General features: G+C 39.8%; 17 non-coding genes across 17 annotated transcripts; all 17 read left to right on the top strand.

The window, feature by feature from the left end:
• Positions 1-1,165: 1,165 nt before the first annotated feature.
• On the top strand, positions 1,166-1,238 carry TRNAR-CCU (transfer RNA arginine (anticodon CCU)). Its single transcript has one exon. It is a non-coding gene; the product is annotated as a tRNA-Arg (tRNA).
• A 1,106-nt stretch (positions 1,239-2,344) lies between these two features.
• Positions 2,345-2,417, top strand: TRNAR-CCU (transfer RNA arginine (anticodon CCU)). Its single transcript has one exon. It is a non-coding gene; the product is annotated as a tRNA-Arg (tRNA).
• A 1,105-nt stretch (positions 2,418-3,522) lies between these two features.
• Positions 3,523-3,595, top strand: TRNAR-CCU (transfer RNA arginine (anticodon CCU)). The gene has a single exon. It is a non-coding gene; the product is annotated as a tRNA-Arg (tRNA).
• Positions 3,596-4,482: 887 nt separating this feature from the next.
• Positions 4,483-4,575, top strand: TRNAI-UAU (transfer RNA isoleucine (anticodon UAU)). The gene is given in 2 exon segments: positions 4,483-4,520; positions 4,540-4,575. It is a non-coding gene; the product is annotated as a tRNA-Ile (tRNA).
• Positions 4,576-4,701: 126 nt separating this feature from the next.
• On the top strand, positions 4,702-4,774 carry TRNAR-CCU (transfer RNA arginine (anticodon CCU)). The gene has a single exon. It is a non-coding gene; the product is annotated as a tRNA-Arg (tRNA).
• An 887-nt stretch (positions 4,775-5,661) lies between these two features.
• TRNAI-UAU (transfer RNA isoleucine (anticodon UAU)) lies at positions 5,662-5,754 on the top strand. The gene is given in 2 exon segments: positions 5,662-5,699; positions 5,719-5,754. It is a non-coding gene; the product is annotated as a tRNA-Ile (tRNA).
• Positions 5,755-6,839: 1,085 nt separating this feature from the next.
• On the top strand, positions 6,840-6,932 carry TRNAI-UAU (transfer RNA isoleucine (anticodon UAU)). The gene is given in 2 exon segments: positions 6,840-6,877; positions 6,897-6,932. It is a non-coding gene; the product is annotated as a tRNA-Ile (tRNA).
• Positions 6,933-7,058: 126 nt separating this feature from the next.
• On the top strand, positions 7,059-7,131 carry TRNAR-CCU (transfer RNA arginine (anticodon CCU)). Its single transcript has one exon. It is a non-coding gene; the product is annotated as a tRNA-Arg (tRNA).
• Positions 7,132-8,018: 887 nt separating this feature from the next.
• TRNAI-UAU (transfer RNA isoleucine (anticodon UAU)) lies at positions 8,019-8,111 on the top strand. The gene is given in 2 exon segments: positions 8,019-8,056; positions 8,076-8,111. It is a non-coding gene; the product is annotated as a tRNA-Ile (tRNA).
• Positions 8,112-9,197: 1,086 nt separating this feature from the next.
• Positions 9,198-9,290, top strand: TRNAI-UAU (transfer RNA isoleucine (anticodon UAU)). Its single transcript is given in 2 exon segments — positions 9,198-9,235; positions 9,255-9,290. It is a non-coding gene; the product is annotated as a tRNA-Ile (tRNA).
• A 1,085-nt stretch (positions 9,291-10,375) lies between these two features.
• TRNAI-UAU (transfer RNA isoleucine (anticodon UAU)) lies at positions 10,376-10,468 on the top strand. Its single transcript is given in 2 exon segments — positions 10,376-10,413; positions 10,433-10,468. It is a non-coding gene; the product is annotated as a tRNA-Ile (tRNA).
• A 126-nt stretch (positions 10,469-10,594) lies between these two features.
• TRNAR-CCU (transfer RNA arginine (anticodon CCU)) lies at positions 10,595-10,667 on the top strand. Its single transcript has one exon. It is a non-coding gene; the product is annotated as a tRNA-Arg (tRNA).
• Positions 10,668-11,554: 887 nt separating this feature from the next.
• Positions 11,555-11,647, top strand: TRNAI-UAU (transfer RNA isoleucine (anticodon UAU)). Its single transcript is given in 2 exon segments — positions 11,555-11,592; positions 11,612-11,647. It is a non-coding gene; the product is annotated as a tRNA-Ile (tRNA).
• A 126-nt stretch (positions 11,648-11,773) lies between these two features.
• Positions 11,774-11,846, top strand: TRNAR-CCU (transfer RNA arginine (anticodon CCU)). The gene has a single exon. It is a non-coding gene; the product is annotated as a tRNA-Arg (tRNA).
• Positions 11,847-13,830: 1,984 nt separating this feature from the next.
• On the top strand, positions 13,831-13,923 carry TRNAI-UAU (transfer RNA isoleucine (anticodon UAU)). The gene is given in 2 exon segments: positions 13,831-13,868; positions 13,888-13,923. It is a non-coding gene; the product is annotated as a tRNA-Ile (tRNA).
• A 125-nt stretch (positions 13,924-14,048) lies between these two features.
• On the top strand, positions 14,049-14,122 carry TRNAR-CCU (transfer RNA arginine (anticodon CCU)). The gene has a single exon. It is a non-coding gene; the product is annotated as a tRNA-Arg (tRNA).
• A 1,029-nt stretch (positions 14,123-15,151) lies between these two features.
• Positions 15,152-15,224, top strand: TRNAR-CCU (transfer RNA arginine (anticodon CCU)). The gene has a single exon. It is a non-coding gene; the product is annotated as a tRNA-Arg (tRNA).
• Positions 15,225-15,969: the final 745 nt, after the last annotated feature.

Genomic DNA, 15,969 nt, shown 5'->3' with positions numbered 1-15,969 from the left:
AATGGATAAGTCACTGGCCTCCTAAGCCATGGATTTTGGGTTCGAGTCTCATCTGGGGTGCTTGTGGATTTCCCTTTCCAACAGCATCTCATGGAATGTAGTTGGTGCAGGTGAAAACTGTTCTACTCGACGATTGTCTTGTTTTCTCGTGACTTAGTTCTTGCAAACCTCTGCCATTTAGAGCGATCCTTTCTATGTACTGAGACAAGTGTTAACACGCAACAGTATCGACTTTGTGTGGCGGAAAAGCCTAGCATCTTAATTGTTTTCATCTTCATTAATGCCCCGAATACCACAGAGTATATTTTCTAAGATATGGATATGCTTTCAACCACACAATGTTTGCAAATCTCAAAATATAAAAGAATAAGTGAAAAAAGTGAACCATTTTTGGAACATTTTTGACAATGGTTTTCCATATCATGTTCTTTATTAAAAAACAAAATGAGTAATCTTTCAATTTTCACCCAGGCCACTGGAGCTATTTTGGACTCGTACTTCCTGTCGTTCTCAAGAAGTTTCAACTTAATGTCAGAGGTAGGGTTACAAAGACTGACAACACCTCTGTACGCTGCTCTTAACACAGGACCTAGGAATCACAAAAGGTGATGTCACAGATGACCCTTTTGCCCCTGAATTCAGAAGAATTTTGGCAAACCCTCATTAGATGCTTCAATGCAAACTATAGCGTCAACGTGTGTTCATTGCAGCAAATGTACGAGCGCATTTCCTGAAAAAATCCCAGGATGTTTGAGTCTAAAAAGACCCAGCGCACAAATTTCTCATTTTTAAGAAAGATTGCGATATGGTAGAATACATATTGTCAAACATTATTATAACCCCCCGCCCAAATCTGTTGTAAGCAATAGTTAATTTCCTGAAGAACTATCCCCTTTCAAATGTTTCTTTTTTTGGAGAATTTATCCTTTCCATCCGTACCCGCATGGCTCCAGTGGTGCAATCGGTCAGCGCACGGTACTTATAAAGCAGTAACTGTTGAGCAATGCTGAGGTTGTGAGTTCGACTCTCACCCGGAGCATTCTTTTCTTGTCTTTCTTTAGTATTTTTGACTACTGAAGTAGTTGAATCGGTTTATGATTTGTTGGCGATTGCTTCACTCTTATGAAGAAATAAAAATTTTTTGATTTTTTACTTTTGCTATCCAGCCCCAGTGGCCTAATGGATAAGGCACTGGCCTCCTAAGCCAGGGATTGTGGGTTCGAGTCCCATCTGGGGTGCTTGTGGATTTCCCTTTCCAACAGCTTCTCATGGAATGTTGATGGTGCAGATGAAAACTGTTCTACTGGACGATTGTCTTGTTTTCTCGTGACTTAGTTCTTGCAAACCACTGCCATTTAGAGCGATCCTTTCTATGTACTAAGAGAAGTGTTAACACGCAACAGTATCGACTTTGTGTGGCGGAAAAGCCTAGCATCTTAATTGTTTTCATCTTCATTAATGCCCCGAATACCACAGAGTATATTTTCTAAGATATGGATATGCTTTCAACCACACAATGTTTGCAAATCTCAAAATATAAAAGAATAAGTGAAAAAAGTGAACCATTTTTGGAACATTTTTGACAATGGCTTTCCATATCATGTTCTTTATTAAAAAACAAAATGAGTAATCTTTCAATTTTCACCCTGGCCACTGGAGCTATTTTGGACTTGTACATCCTGTCGTTCTCGAGCAGTTTCACCTTAATGTCAGAGGTAGGGTTACAAAGACTGACAACACCTCTGTAAGCAGCTGTTAACACAGGATCTAGGAATCACAAAAGGTGATGTCACAGATGACCCTTTTGCCCCTAAATTCAGAAGAATTTTGGCAAACCCTCATTAGATGCTTCAATGCAAACTATAGCGTCAACGTGTGTTCATTGCAGCAATTGTACGAGTGCATTTCCTGAAAAAATCCCAGGATGTTTGAGCCTAAAAAGACCCAGCGCACAAATTTCTCATTTTTAAGAAAGATTGCGATATGGTAGAATACATATTGTCAAACATTATTATAACCCCCCGCCCAAACCTGTTGTAAGCAATAGTTAATTTCCTGAAGAACAATCCCCTTTCAAATGTCTCTTTTTTTTGGAGAATTTATCATTTCCATCCTTACCCGCATGACTCCAGTGGCGCAATCGGTCAGCGCGCGGTACTTATAAAGCACTAACTGTTGAGCAATGCAGAGGTTGTGAGTTCGACACTCACCTGGAGCATTTGTTTCTTGTCTTTCTTTAGTATTTTTGACTACTGAAGTAGTTGAATCGGTTCATGATTTGGTGGCGATTGCTTCACTCTTATGAGGAAAAAAATTTTTTTTTATTTTTTACCTTTGCTATCCAGCCCCAGTGGCCTAATGGATAAGGCACTGCCCTCCTAAGCCAGGGATTGTGGGTTCGAGTCCCATCTGGGGTGCTTGTGAATTTCCCTTTCCAACAGCTTCTCATGGAATGTTGATGGTGCAGATGAAAACTGTTCTACTGGACGATTGTCTTGTTTTCTCGTGACTTAGTTCTTGCAAACCTCTGCCATTTAGAGCAATCCTTTCTATGTACTGAGAGAAGTGTTAACACGCAACAGTATCGACTTTGTGTGGCGGAAAAGCCTAGCATCTTAATTGTTTTCATCTTCATTAATGCCCCGAATACCACAGAGTATATTTTCTAAGATATGGATATGATTTCAACGACACAATGTTTGCAAATCTCAAAATATAAAAGAATAAGTGAAAAAAGTGAACCATTTTTGGAACATTTTTGACAATGGTTTTCCATATCATGTTCTTTATTAAAAAACAAAATGAGTAATCTTTCAATTTTCACCCTGGCCACTGGAGCTATTTTGGACTCGTACATCCTGTCGTTCTCAAGAAGTTTCACCTTAATGTCAGAGGTAGGGTTACAAAGACTGACAACACCTCTGTACGCAGCTCTTAACACAGGACCTAGGAATCACAAAAGGTGATGTCACAGATGAACCTTTTGCCCCTGAATTCAGAAGAATTTTGGCAAACCCTCATGAGATGCTTCAATGCAAACTATAGCGTCAACGTTTGTTCATTGCAGCAAATGTACGAGCGCACTTCCTGAAAAAATCCCAGGATGTTTTAGTCTAAAAAGACCCAGCGCACAAATTTCTCATTTTTAAGAAAGATTGCGATATGGTAGAATACATATTGTCAAACATTATTATAACCCCCTGCCCAAACCTGTTGTAAGCAATAGTTAATTTCCTGAAGAACAATCACCTTTCAAGTGTCTCTTTTTTTGGAGAATTTATCCTTTCCATCCATACCCGCATGGCTCCAGTGGTGAAATCGGTCAGCGCGCGGTACTTATAAAGCAGTAACTGTTGAGCAATGCTGAGGATGTGAGTTCGACTCTCACCTGGAGCATTCTTTTCTTGTCTTTCTTTAGTATTTTTGACTACTGAAGTAGTTGAATCGGTTCATGATTTGGTGGCGATTGCTTCACTCTTATGAGGAAAAAAAATTTTTTTGATTTTTTACCTTTGCTATCCAGCCCCAGTGGCCTAATGGATAAGGCACTGGCCTCCTAAGCCAGGGATTGTGGGTTCGCGTCCCATCTGGGGTGCTTGTGGATTTCCCTTTCCAACAGCATCTCATGGAATGTTGATGGTGCAGGTGAAAACTGCTCTATTGGACGATTGTCTTGTTTTCTCGTGACTTAGTTCTTGCAAACCTCTGCCATTTAGAGCGATCCTTTCTATGTACTGAGAGAAGTGTTAACACGCAACAGTATCGACTTTGTGTGGCGGAAAAGCCTAGCATCTTAATTGTTTTCATCTTCATTAATGCCCCGAATACCACAGAGTATATTTTCTAAGATATGGATATGCTTTCAACCACACAATGTTTGCAAATCTCAAAATATAAAAGAATAAGTGAAAAAAGTGAACCATTTTTGGAACATTTTTGACAATGGTTTTCCATATCATGTTCTTTATTAAAAAAAAAAATGAGTAATCTTTCAATTTTCACCCTGGCCACTGGAGCTATTTTGGACTCGTACATCCTGTCGTTCTCGAGCAGTTTCACCTTAATGTCAGAGGTAGGGTTACAAAGACTGACAACACCTCTGTACGCAGCTGTTAACACAGGATCTAGGAATCACAAGAGGTGATGTCACAGATGACCCTTTTGACCCTGAATTCAGAAGAATTTTGGCAAACCCTCATTAGATGCTTCAATGCAAACTATAGCGTCAACGTGTGTTCATTGCAGCAAATGTACGAGCGCATTTCCTGAAAAAATCCCAGGATGTTTGAGTCTAAAAAGACCCAGCGCACAAATTTCTCATTTTTAAGAAAGATTGCGATATGGTAGAATACATATTGTCAAACATTATTATAACCCCCCGCCCAAACCTGTTGTAAGCAATAGTTAATTTCCTGAAGAACAATCCCCTTTCAAATGACTCTTTTTTTTGGAGAATTTATCCTTTCCATCCGTACCCGCTTGGCTCCAGTGGCGCAAACGGTCAGCGTGCGGGACTTATAAAGCAGTATCTGTTGAGCAATGCCGAGGTTGTGAGTTCGACCCTCACCTGGAGCATTCTTTTCTTGTCTTTCTTTAGTATTTTTGACTACTGAAGTAGTTGAATCGGTTCATGATTTGGTGGCGATTGCTTCACTCTTATGAGGAAAAAAAATTTTTTTTATTTTTTACCTTTGCTGTCTAGCCCCAGTGGCCTAATGGATAAGGCACTGGCCTCCTAAGCCAGGGATTGTGGGTTTGAGTCCCATCTGGGGTGCTTGTGGATTTCCCTTTCCAACAGCATATCATGGAATGTTGATGGTGAAGGTGAAAACTGTTCTACTGGACGATTGTCTTGTTTTCTCGTGACTTAGTTCTTGCAAACCTCTGCCATTTAGAGCGATCCTTTCTATGTACTGAGAGAAGTGTTAACACGCAACAGTATCGACTTTGTGTGGCGGAAAAGCCTAGCATCTTAATTGTTTTCATCTTCATTAATGCCCCGAATACCACAGAGTATATTTTCTAAGATATGGATATGCTTTCAACCACACAATGTTTGCAAATCTCAAAATATAAAAGAATAAGTGAAAAAAGTGAACCATTTTTGGAACATTTTTGACAATGGTTTTCCATATCATGTTCTTTATTAAAAAACAAAATGAGTAATCTTTCAATTTTCACCCTGGCCACTGGAGCTATTTTGGACTCGTACATCCTGTCGTTCTCAAGCAGTTTCACCTTAATGTCAGAGGTTGGGTTACAAAGACTGACAACACCTCTGTACGCAGCTGTTAACACAGGATCTAGGAATCACAAAAGGTGATGTCACAGATGACCCTTTTGCCCCTGAATTCAGAAGAATTTTGGCAAACCCTCATTAGATGCTTCAATGCAAACTATAGCGTCAACGTGTGTTCATTGCAGCAATTGTACGAGCGCATTTCCTGAAAAAATCCCAGGGTGTTTGAGTCTAAAAAGACCCAGCGCACAAATTTCTCATTATTAAGAAAGATTGCGATATGGTAGAATACATATTGTCAAACATTATTATAACCCCCCGCCCAAACCTGTTGTAAGCAATAGTTAATTTCCTGAAGAACAATCCCCTTTCAAATGTCTCTTTTTTTTGGAGAATTTATCCTTTCCAGCCGTACCCGCATGGCTCCAGTGGCGCAATCGGTCAGCGCGCGGTACTTATAAAGCAGTAACTGTTGAGCAATGCCGAGGTTGTGAGTTCAACCCTCACCTGGAGCATTCTTTTCTTGTCTTTCTTTAGTATTTTTGACTACTGAAGTAGTTGAATCGGTTCATGATTTGGTGGCGATTGCTTCACTCTTATGAGGAAAAAAAATTTTTTTGATTTTTTATCTTTGCTATCCAGCCCCAGTGGCCTAATGGATAAGGCACTGGCCTCTTAAGCCAGGGATTGTGGGTTCGAGTCCCATCTGGGGTGCTTATGGATTTTCCTTTCCAACAGCATCTCATGGAATGTTTATGTGCAGGTGAAAACTGTGCTACTGGACGATTGTCTTGTTTTCTCGTGACTTAGTTCTTGCAAACCTCTGCCATTTAGAGCGATCCTTTCTATGTACTGAGAGAAGTGTTAACACGCAACAGTATCGACTTTGTGTGGCGGAAAAGCCTAGCATCTTAATTGTTTTCATCTTCATTAATTCCCCGAATACCACAGAGTATATTTTCTAAGATATGGATATGCTTTCAACCACACAATGTTTGCAAATCTCAAAATATAAAAGAATAAGTGAAAAAAGTGAACCATTTTTGGAACATTTTTGACAATGGTTTTCCATATCATGTTCTTTATTAAAAAACAAAATGCGTAATCTTTCAATTTTCACCCTGGCCACTGGAGCTATTTTGGACTCGTACATCATGTCGTTCTCGAGCAGTTTCACCTTAATGTCAGAGGTAGGGTTACAAAGACTGACAACACCTCTGTACGCAGCTGTTAACACAGGATCTAGGAATCACAAAAGGTCATGTCACAGATGACCCTTTTGCCCCTGAATTCAGAAGAATTTTGGCAAACCCTCATTAGATGCTTCAATGCAAACTATAGAGTCAACGTGTGTTCATTGCAGCAAATGTACGAGCGCATTTCCTGAAAAAATCCCAGGATGTTTGAGTCTAAAAAGACCCAGCGCACAAATTTCTCATTTTTAAGAAAGATTGCGATATGGTAGAATACATATTGTCAAACATTATTATAACCCCCCGCCCAAACCTGTTGTAAGCAATAGTTAATTTCCTGAAGAACAATCCCCTTTCAAATGTCTCTTTTTTTTGGAGAATTTATCCTTTCCATCCGTACCCACATGGCTCCAGTGGCGCAATCGGTCAGCGCGCGGTACTTATAAAGCAGTAACTGTTGAGCAATGCCGAGATTGTGAGTTCGACCCTCACCTGGAGCATTCTTTTCTTGTCTTTCTTTAGTATTTTTGACTACTGAAGTAGTTGAATCGGTTCATGATTTGGTGGCGATTGCTTCACTCTTATGAGGAAAAAAAATTTTTTTGGTTTTTTACCTTTGCTATCCAGCCCCAGTGGCCTAATGGATAAGGCACTGCCCTCCTAAGCCAGGGATTGTGGGTTCGAGTCCCATCTGGGGTGCTTGTGGATTTCCCTTTCCAACAGCTTCTCATGGAATGTTGATGGTGCAGATGAAAACTGTTCTACTGGACGATTGTCTTGTTTTCTCGTGACTTAGTTCTTGCAAACCTCTGCCATTTAGAGCGATCCTTTCTATGTACTGAGAGAAGTGTTAACACGCAACAGTATCGACTTTGTGTGGCGGAAAAGCCTAGCATCTTAATTGTTTTCATCTTCATTAATGCCCCGAATACCACAGAGTATATTTTCTAAGATATGGATATGCTTTCAACCACACAATGTTTGCAAATCTCAAAATATAAAAGAATAAGTGAAAAAAGTGAACCATTTTTGGAACATTTTTGACAATGGTTTTCCATATCATGTTCTTTATTAAAAAACAAAATGAGTAATCTTTCAATTTTCACCCTGGCCACTGGAACTATTTTGGACTCGTACATCCTGTCGTTCTCGAGAAGTTTCACCTTAATGTCAGAGGTAGGGTTACAAAGACTGACAACACCTCTGTACGCAGCTGTTAACACAGAATCTAGGAATCACAAAAGGTGATGTCACAGATGATCCTTTTGCCCCTGAATTCAGAAGAATTTTGGCAAACCCTCATTAGATGCTTCAATGCAAACTATAGCGTCAACGTGTGTTCATTGCAGCAAATGTACGAGCGCATTTCCTGAAAAAATCCCAGGATGTTTGAGTCTAAAAAGACCCAGCGCACAAATTTCTCATTTTTAAGAAAGATTGCGATATGGTAGAATACATATTGTCAAACATTATTATAACCCCCCGCCCAAACCTGTTGTAAGCAATAGTTAATTTCCTGAAGAACAATCCCCTTTCAAATGTCTCTTTTTTTTGGAGAATTTATCCTTTCCATCCGTACCCACATGGCTCCAGTGGCGCAATTGGTCAGCGCGCGGTACTTATAAAGCAGTAACTGTTGAGCAATGCCGAGGTTGTGAATTCGACCCTCACCTGGAGCATTCTTTTCTTGTCTTTCTTTAGTATTTTTGACTACTGAAGTAGTTGAATCGGTTCATGATTTCGTGGCGATTGCTTCACTCTTATGAGGAAAAAAATTTTTTTTTATTTTTTACCTTTGCTATCCAGCCCCAGTGGCCTAATGGAAAAGTCACTGCCCTCCTAAGCCAGGGATTGTGGGTTCGAGTCCCATCTGGGGTGCTTGTGGATTTCCCTTTCCAACAGCTTCTCATGGAATGTTTATGGTGCAGATGAAAACTGTTCTACTGGACGATTGTCTTGTTTTCTCGTGACTTAGTTCTTGCAAACCTCTGCCATTTAGAGCGATCCTTTCTATGTACTGAGAGAAGTGTTAACACGCAACAGTATCGACTTTGTGTGGCGGAAAAGCCTAGCATCTTAATTGTTTTCATCTTCATTAATGCCCCGAATACCACAGAGTATATTTTCTAAGATATGGATATGCTTTCAACCACACAATGTTTGCAAATCTCAAAATATAAAAGAATAAGTGAAAAAAGTGAACCATTTTTGGAACATTTTTGACAATGGTTTTCCATATCATGTTCTTTATTAAAAAACAAAATGAGTAATCTTTCAATTTTCACCCTGGCCACTGGAACTATTTTGGACTCGTACATCCTGTCGTTCTCGAGAAGTTTCACCTTAATGTCAGAGGTAGGGTTACAAAGACTGACAACACCTCTGTACGCAGCTGTTAACACAGAATCTAGGAATCACAAAAGGTGATGTCACAGATGATCCTTTTGCCCCTGAATTCAGAAGAATTTTGGCAAACCCTCATTAGATGCTTCAATGCAAACTATAGCGTCAACGTGTGTTCATTGCAGCAAATGTACGAGCGCATTTCCTGAAAAAATCCCAGGATGTTTGAGTCTAAAAAGACCCAGCGCACAAATTTCTCATTTTTAAGAAAGATTGCGATATGGTAGAATACATATTGTCAAACATTATTATAACCCCCCGCCCAAACCTGTTGTAAGCAATAGTTAATTTCCTGAAGAACAATCCCCTTTCAAATGTCTCTTTTTTTTGGAGAATTTATCCTTTCCATCCGTACCCACATGGCTCCAGTGGCGCAATTGGTCAGCGCGCGGTACTTATAAAGCAGTAACTGTTGAGCAATGCCGAGGTTGTGAATTCGACCCTCACCTGGAGCATTCTTTTCTTGTCTTTCTTTAGTATTTTTGACTACTGAAGTAGTTGAATCGGTTCATGATTTGGTGGCGATTGCTTCACTCTTATGAGGAAAAAAAAATTTTTTGATTTTTTACCTTTGCTATCCAGCCCCAGTGGCCTAATGGATAAGTCACTGGCCTCCTAAGCCATGGATTTTGGGTTCGAGTCTCATCTGGGGTGCTTGTGGATTTCCCTTTCCAACAGCATCTCATGGAATGTAGTTGGTGCAGGTGAAAACTGTTCTACTCGACGATTGTCTTGTTTTCTCGTGACTTAGTTCTTGCAAACCTCTGCCATTTAGAGCGATCCTTTCTATGTACTGAGACAAGTGTTAACACGCAACAGTATCGACTTTGTGTGGCGGAAAAGCCTAGCATCTTAATTGTTTTCATCTTCATTAATGCCCCGAATACCACAGAGTATATTTTCTAAGATATGGATATGCTTTCAACCACACAATGTTTGCAAATCTCAAAATATAAAAGAATAAGTGAAAAAAGTGAACCATTTTTGGAACATTTTTGACAATGGTTTTCCATATCATGTTCTTTATTAAAAAACAAAATGAGTAATCTTTCAATTTTCACCCAGGCCACTGGAGCTATTTTGGACTCGTACTTCCTGTCGTTCTCAAGAAGTTTCACCTTAATGTCAGAGGTAGGGTTACAAAGACTGACAACACCTCTGTACGCTGCTCTTAACACAGGACCTAGGAATCACAAAAGGTGATGTCACAGATGACCCTTTTGCCCCTGAATTCAGAAGAATTTTGGCAAACCCTCATTAGATGCTTCAATGCAAACTATAGCGTCAACGTGTGTTCATTGCAGCAAATGTACGAGCGCATTTCCTGAAAAAATCCCAGGATGTTTGAGTCTAAAAAGACCCAGCGCACAAATTTCTCATTTTTAAGAAAGATTGCGATATGGTAGAATACATATTGTCAAACATTATTATAACCCCCCGCCCAAATCTGTTGTAAGCAATAGTTAATTTCCTGAAGAACTATCCCCTTTCAAATGTTTCTTTTTTTGGAGAATTTATCCTTTCCATCCGTACCCGCATGGCTCCAGTGGTGCAATCGGTCAGCGCGCGGTACTTATAAAGCAGTAACTGTTGAGCAATGCTGAGGTTGTGAGTTCGACTCTCACCTGGAGCATTCTTTTCTTGTCTTTCTTTAGTATTTTTGACTACTGAAGTAGTTGAATCGGTTTATGATTTGTTGGCGATTGCTTCACTCTTATGAAGAAATAAAAATTTTTTGATTTTTTACTTTTGCTATCCAGCCCCAGTGGCCTAATGGATAAGGCACTGGCCTCCTAAGCCAGGGATTGTGGGTTCGAGTCCCATCTGGGGTGCTTGTGGATTTCCCTTTCCAACAGCTTCTCATGGAATGTTGATGGTGCAGATGAAAACTGTTCTACTGGACGATTGTCTTGTTTTCTCGTGACTTAGTTCTTGCAAACCACTGCCATTTAGAGCGATCCTTTCTATGTACTGAGAGAAGTGTTAACACGCAACAGTATCGACTTTGTGTGGCGGAAAAGCCTAGCATCTTAATTGTTTTCATCTTCATTAATGCCCCGAATACCACAGAGTATATTTTCTAAGATATGGATATGCTTTCAACCACACAATGTTTGCAAATCTCAAAATATAAAAGAATAAGTGAAAAAAGTGAACCATTTTTGGAACATTTTTGACAATGGCTTTCCATATCATGTTCTTTATTAAAAAACAAAATGAGTAATCTTTCAATTTTCACCCTGGCCACTGGAGCTATTTTGGACTTGTACATCCTGTCGTTCTCGAGCAGTTTCACCTTAATGTCAGAGGTAGGGTTACAAAGACTGACAACACCTCTGTAAGCAGCTGTTAACACAGGATCTAGGAATCACAAAAGGTGATGTCACAGATGACCCTTTTGCCCCTAAATTCAGAAGAATTTTGGCAAACCCTCATTAGATGCTTCAATGCAAACTATAGCGTCAACGTGTGTTCATTGCAGCAAATGTACGAGCGCATTTCCTGAAAAAATCCCAGGATGTTTGAGTCTAAAAAGACCCAGCGCACAAATTTCTCATTTTTAAGAAAGATTGCGATATGGTAGAATACATATTGTCAAACATTATTATAACCCCCCGCCCAAACCTGTTGTAAGCAATAGTTAATTTCCTGAAGAACAATCCCCTTTCAAATGTCTCTTTTTTTTGGAGAATTTATCCTTTCCATCCGTACCCACATGGCTCCAGTGGTGCAATCGGTCAGCGCGCGGTACTTATAAAGCAGTAACTGTTGAGCAATGCCGAGATTGTGAGTTCGACCCTCACCTGGAGCATTCTTTTCTTGTCTTTCTTTAGTATTTTTGACTACTGAAGTAGTTGAATCGGTTCATGATTTGGTGGCGATTGCTTCACTCTTATGAGGAAAAAAAATTTTTTTGGTTTTTTACCTTTGCTATCCAGCCCCAGTGGCCTAATGGATAAGGCACTGGCCTCCTAAGCCAGGGATTGTGGGTTCGAGTCCCATCTGGGGTGCTTGTGGATTTCCCTTTCCAACAGCATCTCATGCAATGTTGATGATGCAGGTGAAAACTGTTCTACTGGACAATTGTCTTGTTTTCTCGTGACTTAGTTCTTGTAAACCTCTGCCATTTAGAGCGATCCTTTCTATGTACTGAGAGAAGTGTTAACACGCAACAGTATCGACTTTGTGTGGCGGAAAAGCCTAGCATCTTAATTGTTTTCATCTTCATTAATGCCCCGAATACCACAGAGTATATTTTCTAAGATATGGATATGCTTTCAACCACACAATGTTTGCAAATCTCAAAATATAAAAGAATAAGTGAAAAAAGTGAACCATTTTTGGAACATTTGTGACAATGGTTTTCCATATCATGTTCTTTATTAAAAAACAAAATGAGTAATCTTTCAATTTTCACCCTGGCCACTGGAGCTATTTTGGACTCGTACATCCTGTCGTTCTCGAGCAGTTTCACCTTAATGTCAGAGGTAGGGTTACAAAGACTGACAACACCTCTGTACGCAGCTGTTAACACAGGATCTAGGAATCACAAAAGGTGATGTCACAGATGACCCTTTTGCCCCTGAATTCAGAAGAATTTTGGCAAACCCTCATTAGATGCTTCAATGCAAACTATAGCGTCAACGTGTGTTCATTGCAGCAAATGTACGAGCGCATTTCCTGAAAAAATCCCAGGATGTTTGAGTCTAAAAAGACCCAGCGCACAAATTTCTCATTTTTAAGAAAGATTGCGATATGGTAGAATACATATTGTCACACATTATTATAACCCCCCGCCCAAACCTGTTGTAAGCAATAGTTAATTTCCTGAAGAACAATCCCCTTTCAAATGTCTCTTTTTTTTGGAGAATTTTTCCTTTCCATCCGTAACCGCATGGCTCCAGTGGCGCAATCTGTCAGCGCGCGTTACTTATAAAGCAGTAACTGTTGAGCAATGCCGAGGTTGTGAGTTCGACCCTCACCTGGAGCTTTCTTGTCTTTCTTTAGTATTTTTGACTACTGAAGTAGTTGAATCGGTTCATGATTTGGTGGCGATTGCTTCACTCTTATGAGGAAAAAAATTTTTTTTGATATTTTACCTTTGCTATCCAGCCCCAGTGGCCTAATGGATAAGGCACTGGAATGTTGATGGTGCAGGTGAAAACTGTTCTACTGGACGATTGTCTTGTTTTCTCGTGACTTAGTTCTTGCAAACCTCTGCCATTTAGAGCGATCCTTTCTATGTACTGAGAGAAGTGTTAACACGCAACAGTATCGACTTTGTGTGGCGGAAAAGCCTAGCATCTTAATTGTTTTCATCTTCATTAATGCCCCGAATACCACAGAGTATATTTTCTAAGATATGGATATGCTTTCAACCACACAATGTTTGCAAATCTCAAAATATAAAAGAATAAGTGAAAAAAGTGAACCATTTTTGGAACATTTTTGACAATGGTTTTTCATATCATGTTCTTTATTAAAAAACAAAATGAGTAATCTTTCAATTTTCATCCTGGCCATTGGAGCTATTTTGGACTCGTACATCCTGTCGTTCTAGAGCAGTTTCACCTTAATGTCAGAGGTAGGGTTACAAAGACTGACAACACCTCTGTACGCAGCTGTTAACACAGGATCTAGGAATCACAAAAGGTGATGTCACAGATGACCCTTTTGCCCCTGAATTCAGAAGAATTTTGGCAAACCCGCATTAGATGCTTCAATGCAAACTATAGCGTCAACGTGTGTTCATTGCAGCAAATGTACGAGCGCATTTCCTGAAAAAATCCCAGGATGTTTGAGTCTAAAAAGACCCAGTGCACAAATTTCTCATTTTTAAGAAAGATTGCGATATGGTAGAATACATATTGTCAAACATTATTATAACCCCCCGTCCAAACCTGTTGTAAGCAATAGTTAATTTCCTGAAGAACAATCCCCTTTCAAATGTCTCTTTTTTTTGGTGAATTTATCCTTTACATCCATACCCGCATGGCTCCAGTGGCGCAATCGGTCAGCGCGCTGTACTTATAAAGCAGTAACTGTTGAGCAATGCCGAGGTTGTGAATTCGACCCTCACCTGGAGCATTCTTTTCTTGTCTTTCTTTAGTATTTTTGACTACTGAAGTAGTTGAATCGGTTCATGATTTGGTGGCAATTGCTTCACTCTTATGAGGAAAAAATTTTTTTTTGATTTTTCACCTTTGCTATCCACCCCCAGTGGCCTAATGGATAAGGCACTGGCTTCCTAAGCCAGGGATTGTGGGTTCAAGTCCCATCTGGGGTGCTTGTGGTTTTCCCTTTCTAGTTCTTGCAAACCTCTGCCATTTAGAGCGATCCTTTCTATGTACTGAGAGAAGTGTTAACACGCAACAGTATCGACTTTGTGTGGCGGAAAAGCCTAGCATCTTAATTGTTTTCATCTTCATTAATGCCCCGAATACCACAGAGTATATTTTCTAAGATATGGATATGATTTCAACGACACAATGTTTGCAAATCTCAAAATATAAAAGAATAAGTGAAAAAAGTGAACCATTTTTGGAACATTTTTGACAATGGTTTTCCATATCATGTTCTTTATTAAAAAACAAAATGAGTAATCTTTCAATTTTCACCCTGGCCACTGGAGCTATTTTGGACTCGTACATCCTGTCGTTCTCGAGAAGTTTCACCTTAATGTCAGAGGTAGGGTTACAAAGACTGACAACACCTCTGTACGCAGCTCTTAACACAGGACCTAGGAATCACAAAAGGTGATGTCACAGATGAACCTTTTGCCCCTGAATTCAGAAGAATTTTGGCAAACCCTCATGAGATGCTTCAATGCAAACTATAGCGTCAACGTTTGTTCATTGCAGCAAATGTACGAGCGCACTTCCTGAAAAAATCCCAGGATGTTTGAGTCTAAAAAGACCCAGCGCACAAATTTCTCATTTTTAAGAAAGATTGCGATATGGTAGAATACATATTGTCAAACATTATTATAACCCCCTGCCCAAACCTGTTGTAAGCAATAGTTAATTTCCTGAAGAACAATCCCCTTTCAAGTGTCTCTTTTTTTGGAGAATTTATCCTTTCCATCCATACCCGCATGGCTCCAGTGGTGAAATCGGTCAGCGCGCGGTACTTATAAAGCAGTAACTGTTGAGCAATGCTGAGGATGTGAGTTCGACTCTCACCTGGAGCATTCTTTTCTTGTCTTTCTTTAGTATTTTTGACTACTGAAGTAGTTGAATCGGTTCATGATTTGGTGGCGATTGCTTCACTCTTATGAGGAAAAAATTTTTTTTTGATTTTTTACCTTTGCTATCCAGCCCCAGTGGCCTAATGGATAAGGCACTGGCCTCCTAAGCCAGGGATTGTGGGTTCGCGTCCCATCTGGGGTGCTTGTGGATTTCCCTTTCCAACAGCATCTCATGGAATGTTGATGGTGCAGGTGAAAACTGCTCTATTGGACGATTGTCTTGTTTTCTCGTGACTTAGTTCTTGCAAACCTCTGCCATTTAGAGCGATCCTTTCTATGTACTGAGAGAAGTGTTAACACGCAACAGTATCGACTTTGTGTGGCGGAAAAGCCTAGCATCTTAATTGTTTTCATCTTCATTAATGCCCCGAATACCACAGAGTATATTTTCTAAGATATGGATATGCTTTCAACCACACAATGTTTGCAAATCTCAAAATATAAAAGAATAAGTGAAAAAAGTGAACCATTTTTGGAACATTTTTGACAATGGTTTTCCATATCATGTTCTTTATTAAAAAAAAAAATGAGTAATCTTTCAATTTTCACCCTGGCCACTGGAGCTATTTTGGACTCGTACATCCTGTCGTTCTCGAGCAGTTTCACCTTAATGTCAGAGGTAGGGTTACAAAGACTGACAACACCTCTGTACGCAGCTGTTAACACAGGATCTAGGAATCACAAGAGGTGATGTCACAGATGACCCTTTTGACCCTGAATTCAGAAGAATTTTGGCAAACCCTCATTAGATGCTTCAATGCAAACTATAGCGTCAACGTGTGTTCATTGCAGCAAATGTACGAGCGCATTTCCTGAAAAAATCCCAGGATGTTTGAGTCTAAAAAGACCCAGCGCACAAATTTCTCATTTTTAAGAAAGATTGCGAT

Source organism: Dendrobates tinctorius, unplaced genomic scaffold (assembly GCF_039654945.1).
Source record: "Dendrobates tinctorius isolate UK_male_01 unplaced genomic scaffold, ASM3965494v1 ptg000272l, whole genome shotgun sequence".
Lineage (NCBI taxonomy): Eukaryota > Metazoa > Chordata > Amphibia > Anura > Dendrobatidae > Dendrobates > Dendrobates tinctorius.
The sequence above is the reverse complement of the archived record's forward strand: the minus strand, read 5'-3'. Positions and strand labels throughout refer to the sequence as shown.